Raw genomic sequence first — 8,479 nt, 5'->3', positions numbered from 1 at the left:
GTGGTGTAGAAGGAGGGCAGTAAGAGGCAAAGGAGGAAAAGAGGGGAAATTGGGGGTGGATGGTCCCTCCATCCACTGTTCCAGCAATATCATTTGAGCCTCCAGAGAAATGTTAGCATGGTCTGATGCTTCCTAAATAGTAAAGGAGAAAATGAAATTAATTTCTATTCAAGCCCAATTAAGGTCTATGGGAGAAACTGGAGACTTTTCCTTTCCCTCAAAACAAACAAAAGGCTATTAATCATGTTAGATGGTGGTTGAAAATATTTGTGTTGTTTGTAAAAGCGTAAGGAAACCATTCAGGGCTAGTGTGTGTGGGCAACAAGAAATACAAACACAAGAGAGGAGAGGAAATGAAAAGGCAGTGGTAATAATAGACTTGGATTAATACCAGGGTTTTCAAAGGATCCCAAACAACTTCAGATTCAATTGAAATCGCTTTGCCAAGGACTCAGACCCATTCCTGACCCATCTGTCAGCAGGCTGGCTCCTGTTTCCTAAGGAATGTCTCCTGAATCAGCCCTTTCCCCTTGGTCCTTGGTCCCAAAGCCTGTCTTGTTCTCAACTCTGAATGTTGTCGCCATGATTGTGTGGCTACAAGCTCAGTCAGGCTGCCCTATGTGTCTCTGCTCTTCAATCCACCTTATTTGATTTTGCCACATGCATGCGCTCATTCATGTTTTCCTTCGTCTGTAATTGAGGGAAGTCCATAGAATTAGCTAGATGGCCCTTGCTGAGACTGAACAAGGCACTTCAGACCAGACGTGTGTCCTGGTTTAGCCGGTGGCCTGCTGAGGCAGATAGGCCCCCAAATTTGGTTTCTTTAAGTGGCCTGGAATCTTTGCATTTGACTGAGAAGGAGAGGTGGTAAGCTGCAGGGTTCTAAGCCAGGAGACTGTAGGTGCCTGTGTCTTTCTCTGGTTCCTGGACAGTTTGGGAGCCTTCTGGGAAAGAAGACTTAACAACTAAAGCTGGAGAAGTTGTTTTTATAAAGTGACCTGGGATACCGGAGTACGACAGTAGGGAGGAGGATGAAGGGGAGATGCCCAAACAATGCTTCTCAGTCCTCTCCCCACCCCACCAGGTGACGGTATGTCATAGAACTGGGGGGGAGGGGCGGGGGGAGAGGGGGTCACTTTCCCTTCTTCTGCCGAAAATTCAGCTTGGCAGCTTTGAGGACAGGAGCCTGTGATGAACAACCATAGGCTGATCGGGAACCTGGTGTGGGCTTATAAGCAGGCCATTATATGCTCTATCCAGGGAGAATGAACTAAAACAAAAAGAACAAGAACGAGCCAGTTAGGAGTTCAAGACAGAGACCCCTGGTGACCACCAGTATCCATGTGTTCTGTCTATAGACACAGCTCACGCGAGGATATGTTTTTTATTGATTTTGAGAGAGAGAGAGAGAGAGAAACATTGATGTGAGAGAACCATCCATTGGTTGCCTTACATATACGCCTGAACTGGGGATCTAACCTGCAACCTTTTGGTGAATGGAATGACACCCCAACAAACTGAGCCACCTGGCCAGAGCAGAACATAGACATATATTTTAAAATCTAAAGATATTTATTGAAGCCAAGTCCCTCCTTGGGGTGGGCCGCCAAGGCATGGAGATAGCTCATGTCTTTTTACACACCTCGGTGAGTTTTCCTCCTGCTCCGACCGAGGTCACACTGCCCAGTGAGGATTGTAGCCTGGGCCCTGGGGAGTCTCCTAGTCAACACTTGAGCTTCAAACAGGAATCTACCAAGATTACCTTAGATCTGGGAGAAGGCACCTGAGTCCCCTCCTTCTTTACTTGCTTGTGGATAAGCTGATGTGGATAACTTCCTGTTCAAGTGCTCAGGGCTGGATCTGAGTCAACCAGGAGAAACAAAGAAGTGTGTCACTGCTGACACCTTTAACAAGCGCCCTGCAGCACTCCCAGCTGTCGCAAGTGTCCCCATTTCACTCCACATGCAATCTGTGGCTCCTGTCGCCTCCTCACACTGTGGGACACTTATGAAGATGTAGCAGATGGCTGTGTGTGGCAACAGTGCTCTTTTCCCACTGTGAGGAGTGGATTCCCTCCCCCCCCCCATAAATTCCTTTTTATTTCATCCAAAAATAATTTTTCACTATATCAAAAGCAATGTATTGTTTTGATATTGTAGAAAAGTATAAAGGAGAAAATGTAAACCTCCCCTAATGCTACATACTGAGACGGCCACTGTTAACATTTTACGGAATTTCCTCCCCATGTTTTCCTTTGTGTGGCTTAATCCAGCGGTCCCACTGCCCAAGTACACTGATGAGCCTGTGCTAAAACTTTCACATCTTCCAGGCATTCATTCCTACAGAGCAGACCAAGCCACAAGTGGGGTGCACGACAAAGAAAAGAGCTATTCCACCCATAAGAGACACAAACCCAGAAGGTTCCTCACCAACCAGGCCTGATCTTGACACAGGCAGTTTAGGTGACATTCAGCTAGTTCCAGATGTTTATTGAAACATGGGTGATATTTACCTATAAAAACAAGATTGTAAATGGTGGTTAAGTGGCCCAGACCCCAAAAAGCATAGTGATGAGCAATGTAACTGAGAGATCATTGAGAGTAATTCTGATCGCAGATTCCTCCTAAACCCTCCTGAATTCCAGGTCCCCCTGAGACCTTGGATCTCTCTAAATCAGTGGTTCTCAACCTTCTGGCCCTTTAAATACAGTTCCTCATGTTGTGACCCAACCATAAAATTATTTTCGTTGCTACTTCATCACTGTAATGTTGCTACTGTTTTGAATCGTACTGTAAATATCTGATATGCAGGATGGTCTTAGGCGACCCCTGTGAAAGGGTCGTTCGACCGCCAAAGGGTCGCGACCCACAGGTTGAGAACCGTTGCTCTAAATGCTGAGGGTGTGTAGCTTCAGCTGGGCAGATGGCAGTGGTCAAAAGCACAGTGAGAGGACTCGGGTGGGAGAGGCATAGATAGCATCATTCACAAGTCCTGTGCTGCTGGTTTGGGAGTCAGGGTGGAAATCATGGGCTTTGGAGTCAGTGCTGACCAGGTTCAAATCCCAGTTCTGCCTCTTGCTAGCTGGGTGAGTCTGAGCAGATTGCTGAACCTCTTTGCGTTTCCAATTTTCTTATGGTTAAAAATGTGAATAATTATTCACATCCCTAGGGATTTGTGTAAAGATGAGATGAGATAGGACATCATTTCTCAGACTTGAGAAAGAGACTATCTTACAGATTCCCACTGTTGACTTAAATTATTTAAATTAGGATATTTCTTAAATATCAACAAATACTCATACTACTATAAAACCAAAGGTGGGCTTACAAATAAGTAGAAACCAAACAACAAGCCAACAAAATTAAAATTGACTAATGGGATGGATGATGTTATTTTGTAAAAATTAATGCAGCTTCTTGACATGTTACTTTTAGTGAGCGCCAAGACGTGCTTCCTGGCACCCCGAGCCCACCATATGCCGTGCCGTGATTCCACTCGCCTACCAGCTTTCTCTAGTCTAGAGACTGTAGAGGGGAGAACTGGAGACTGGATGTCGCCCCTGACACGTCCCATTTGCCCCTCACAGTACTCATTCTTTTTCAATTACTTGCTGGTAGAAAAGAATCAAGGAATTTCACAGGAAGTCTGCCTTTTCAGCTTCTCTTGCAGTTGAGTGGCGGCCCCCTCCAGCCTGAGCCCTGGCTTCTAGTTTTTCCCCAACCTCACGTCCCTTGCTGTACTCAGTCCTGTAAGCCACCAGCCCCGGTGATGCCTCCTTAATCCACTGCCTACTCTTTCTCTAAATTTTAGTGAACACCGGGTAGACTGAACCATCAGAACAATTGCATGGCTGGCAGAGGCAGACGAGCAGCAGAGGCCAGCCACGTGTGGGAGACAGCTGCTAGGAGCAAGGCAAGCCAACATGGCCAGGAAACCTATAACATTTTGGACATTCCGTCCAAAAGCTGAGCTCAGCGGACGTGATGGACACTGCCCTGAGTATCTAATAGTGAAGTCAATTCAAAACAAAACTGGTTTTTTTCTTTTATGAACAGAAAGCACTTAAATAACACTCCAGTCTTCAGCAAAGCTGCAGAAAGAAACCATTCATGCAGTGTGAGTTTTAAGGCTGGCTTTTGCTTTTCAGCGGGCTCTCGGTGGCATGGTGTGAAAACGTGTGTTTCCTCCAGCTCCTCTCTGTGCAGCATGTAGACAACCCTGTCAGCACTTTTCCTGCCAATGTTTTCCCGCCTCGCAGATCACTACGTCCACTGACATAGATCTCAAGCAAACTTTAAACAAAGACGTGTCTTGTCTTTACTGCCCACTTAGCCTGCTGCTGTCTGTCTGTTGCACCATTTCTGTCTGTCCTTAGGTCTTTGGAATAAACGGACTCTGTGTTTCATCAGACCTTAAGTCTCCTCACCTGTTATCTTTGTGCCCTTTCACATTTTGATAGGCTGTGTTCAACTTTTTAATCAAGTGTTTACGGCTGGTGGCACTCCCCACGCCCCTTGCACTTCCCAGCGTGCTGGTATTTGCATGACATTAATATGCAAAGGAGATGAAATGAAACACTTCCTTATTCAGTTGAGAATTCACAGTTCTAGGGCTGGAGATGGGCTGGTGTATTTTTAATAGATTTTTATGACACCGAGTTTTGCTCCTGGGTTTGAAAGCAAGAACATTCCCAGATGTTTGCCTGCCTTTGTTCTATTTTCCTTCCTTCCTCTTCCTTCCTCTTTCTCTCTCTTGCCCTTGATGGGACCTACTAAACCCAAAATATGGCATCTTGGCATATTTCTTTTAATCTGAAAACAGCCAAATCAGGAAAGTCACTCTGACTCCCTCCTTCACCCCTGAAACAGGTCATAAAACCCTCATGTGGGCAGGGAGCCTCTATTCCTAGAGGAAAAGAGCGTGGTTTTAGAACAGCCCTACTGAACAGGCCTGGCTCAGTTTCCCCCAGTTCACTACACTGACCTCATTGGAGGGACCTACCACATTCCTCCACTGTCATCAGCCAGCATAAGAACACTAACGTCTGACTGGTCCTTTGGCTCTTCATTTCCTTATGAAGGCTCCCAGGTCACGTAAAACACATTAAGTAAGCATGCGTGCTTCTCTCCTGCTCATCTGTCTTTGTCAGTTTAATTTCCAGGCCCAGCCAGGGACTCCAAGAAGGTCAAGGAAAACTTTTTCCTGCCCTGCACCCTCTCTACTGTGGACTTTGCTGGATAATAATGCATCAATGTTATCCATTTTGAATTTGGGCTGCCCTGGGATCTGTGCTTGTAACAACTCATCCGTTGTTACAAATCCACCCTCTGGTGCAGGAGGTTAGCGGTGGGGAGGCTGTGGGTATGTTTCTTTAGGGGTATATGGGAATTCTCTGTATTTTCTGCTCAACTTTGCTGTGAACCTAAAACTGCTCTTTAAAAACAGCAGTCTGCCCTAGCTGGTTTGGCTCAGTGGATAGAGTGTCAGCCTGCGGACTGAAGGGTCCCGGGTTTGATCTGGTCAAGGGCACATGCCCCGAGTGTGGGCTCGATCCCAAGTGGGAGGCTTGCAGAAGGCAGCCAATCAATGATTCTCTCTCATCATTGATGTTTCTATCTCTCTCTCCCTTTCCCTTCCTCTCTGAAATCAATAAAAATCTATATTTTTAAAAAATAAAACAACAGTCTATCTAGTAGATAAATATTTTAAATAATTCAATATTCACCTACTCTATGATCTTGTCATTCCGTTCCTAGGTATATCCACAGAACAGTGAAAATGTGTGCCCACCCTAAGACTGGGACACAAATGTTCACAGCTTTATCCAGGGGAACTGGTAACTGGAAACAGCTCAGGTGACCACCCGTGGGTGGGTGGGTAAACACGCCGGGGTACTTCTCCAGGATAAGCACGCACGATGATGTGAAGGGGAGAATGATCTCCCAAAGCCTCTCTCACTCCAAGACGAAAGGAACCTTGGCACGCTCATTCTGTGAGTGCTGCTGCCCGGCGAGGGTGAATAGGGGTGCCCTGGGCTACTTTGGGCTGTGTGTCCCCACCCCCAGGGAGTGTCCCAAAGTGCAACATTGGGACAGACCCACAGGAAGTCCCTTGCTTCTTTTCTGGGCCCCAAAACACGCCCAGACCCTCCCTTCGGCTTGCTCTTGTGTCCCCCACCCAAGAGGCAGGTGGAGGGAGGGCCTAGTGATATTCTCAAGGAGTCAACAGCGAGATCATAACTGGAGAGGAACATGGGATTGGAAAAAACACCTGCCTCACCTCTCTCATACCCTTTCATGGGATTCTCAAAGGATGGGAACCTATTTTAGCAATAACTGCTACATTATCAGCCTATTTTACTTACTGATGATTGTGTAACAAATCGATCCAAAATGTAGTGGCTGGAACAAAAATGACTTCCTGCTTCTTAGGATTCTGTGGGAGGAGCGGGCTAGCGTGATTCATGTGGTGTGGGATCAAGCACTGGGAGGCCTGGAGTGGCTCATTATTCGTGGACAAAGGGTCCCCTCTACGTGGTTGCTTGAGCTTCCTCATGGCATGGCAGCTAGTTTCCGAGAAAAAACACTTCGAGAGTGCAAAATCATAAATTGCTAGGACTTTCTAAGGCTCAGGCCTGAGACTAGAATGGTGTCACTTTTACCACATTCTATGGCTTAAAACAGATCCCAGGGTAGCCCAAATTCAAAGGAAAGGGGCGATATAAAAGCCCGTGGACATAAGGAGGCATTACAGTCTACCTTAGGGAAATGACCCAGAGGGAGGGAAAAGAAACATTTGGGGGGGGGGCGGGGGGGTGATGGGTATGTTTTTACCTTGACTGTGGGGATAGTTTCACAGGTGCTACATATACCAAACTCATTAAACGGCACACTTTCAATTTGTGCAACTTATTCGATACCAATCACACCTCAGTAACACCATTTTTTAAAAGAAAGCCATCTACTTACAGAATAGAGAGATCATTTAGTAAATTATGGTAGACCCATTAGGTGGAATCTTTTTTTTTTAATTTTTTATTACAAAGGGTATTACATATTTTTTCCCCCCGAATTGGTGGAATCTTTTATAGCTATCATCAGTGATGAAAGCATGAAGTAACGCTGGGAAATGCTGATACATAGGCCAAGTGAAAAAAGCAGTGTGAAATTCTGGGTGCACTGAACATGTTATAAGCGTGTGTGTGCGCAAGGCTAGCCAGGCATCTGCCAGATGAAAACACCTTCATTAGGGAGGTAGAATACCATGCATTTCCTCCTTTCATTCTCTACATTTTCTGCCATGTTGCTGTGTTTTCTCTGTAATTCATCTCCTGATCCTTGCATTGGGCACTCACTCAATTATCAGCATGTCGGGCCTCTGCACTCAGACTCTGTCCATGCAGATCCTGCGTCTGTCTGTCTGTCTAAAGCACTCTGTTCCTGACACAGGGCCACCTGCTCTGGACCTTAGATGGGGCCAGCAATGCCGCCATGGAGTGCCGCACACTCTGTCCTCTTCAGTCCTAACAACAGGCACACTCCCTCTCCCACCAGGAGCTGTTACCAACCTAAACAGCTCCTATTTCACAATTGCTTCCTGATGAGCCATCCCTTGCCCACTTCCCCGTGCTGCGCCCGTCTTATAAAGCCGCTGGTTGAGCAAGCTCTGTGCGTCTGAATCACCGCCAGCTGCCAGCTCCCTGACGGTCTGCCCAGCTGCTCACCCCCTTTTAGCAGAAGCGCACAAGGCTTCACGCGCCTGGCAGCATCCAAAGATAGCAAGACAGCGACTGCGGTGTCAGCTGCACTTCCCTCCTGCCCTCCATCTCTCCCTCCTTCCTGACACTATCTTTTCACAAGAGAAGGGGAAGCGTGCTATTATCCTTTCCTAGATGTCACACCATCACCAGGCAATTTCCCCACGAGATGGGCTTGGCAGACCAGTGCCAGAAATGGGGAGAGAAGAGAGTTGGGCCTTTTAATCACACCTATTGACTCCAAGTACCCCTTTCACCCGCTGAGATGCTGCTTGCTGTCTGCTTCAGGCCAGCCCTGTCCCTCCGGATGGTGAGGGAGGAGAGACAGCCGATGGCAGGCTGACACTTACAGTTTCACGGGCCAGAATGAAGTGTGGGGAGCAGGTCCATGAGGAAGGAATTCAAACCAGAGCCAGAGTGGGGCCTGCCAAGTCCCTGTCACTTGCCGGCACATGGCGTGACAGGGGGGTACGGTGGAGATTGAGTGTGTCAGGGTGCAGGGGGACACATCTGCATCCAGCCCAGCCGTGTCTTCTGTCTGCTGGGAGCCGGTCCATCCTTGCTGTTTCAAGGGACCTGGCATACATGGCATACTGTTCTTAATATGTTTGCTCACCTTCTTGGCACTATGTGTTTTAACCAAGGTCACCTCTCCGAGAAAGGTTGTTTCCCCAGGTAGGGATTTTCCCCTGAAGTTAGGGAGGGAATAAAACCTCTTAACTA

The 8,479-nt window shown here is 47.2% G+C and overlaps 1 long non-coding RNA gene across 1 annotated transcript in view; it reads left to right on the top strand.

The window, feature by feature from the left end:
* Positions 1-4,416, top strand: part of LOC107181705 — an 11,933-nt gene extending 7,517 nt beyond the window's left edge. The window contains exon 2 of the long non-coding RNA XR_001512399.1: positions 3,811-4,416. This is a non-coding gene — a long non-coding RNA (uncharacterized LOC107181705). The remainder of the gene's footprint in view (positions 1-3,810) is intronic.
* Positions 4,417-8,479: the final 4,063 nt, after the last annotated feature.

The sequence above is a fragment of the Myotis davidii genome, unplaced genomic scaffold, assembly GCF_000327345.1.
Source record: "Myotis davidii unplaced genomic scaffold, ASM32734v1 scaffold168, whole genome shotgun sequence".
Lineage (NCBI taxonomy): Eukaryota > Metazoa > Chordata > Mammalia > Chiroptera > Vespertilionidae > Myotis > Myotis davidii.
The sequence above is the reverse complement of the archived record's forward strand: the minus strand, read 5'-3'. Positions and strand labels throughout refer to the sequence as shown.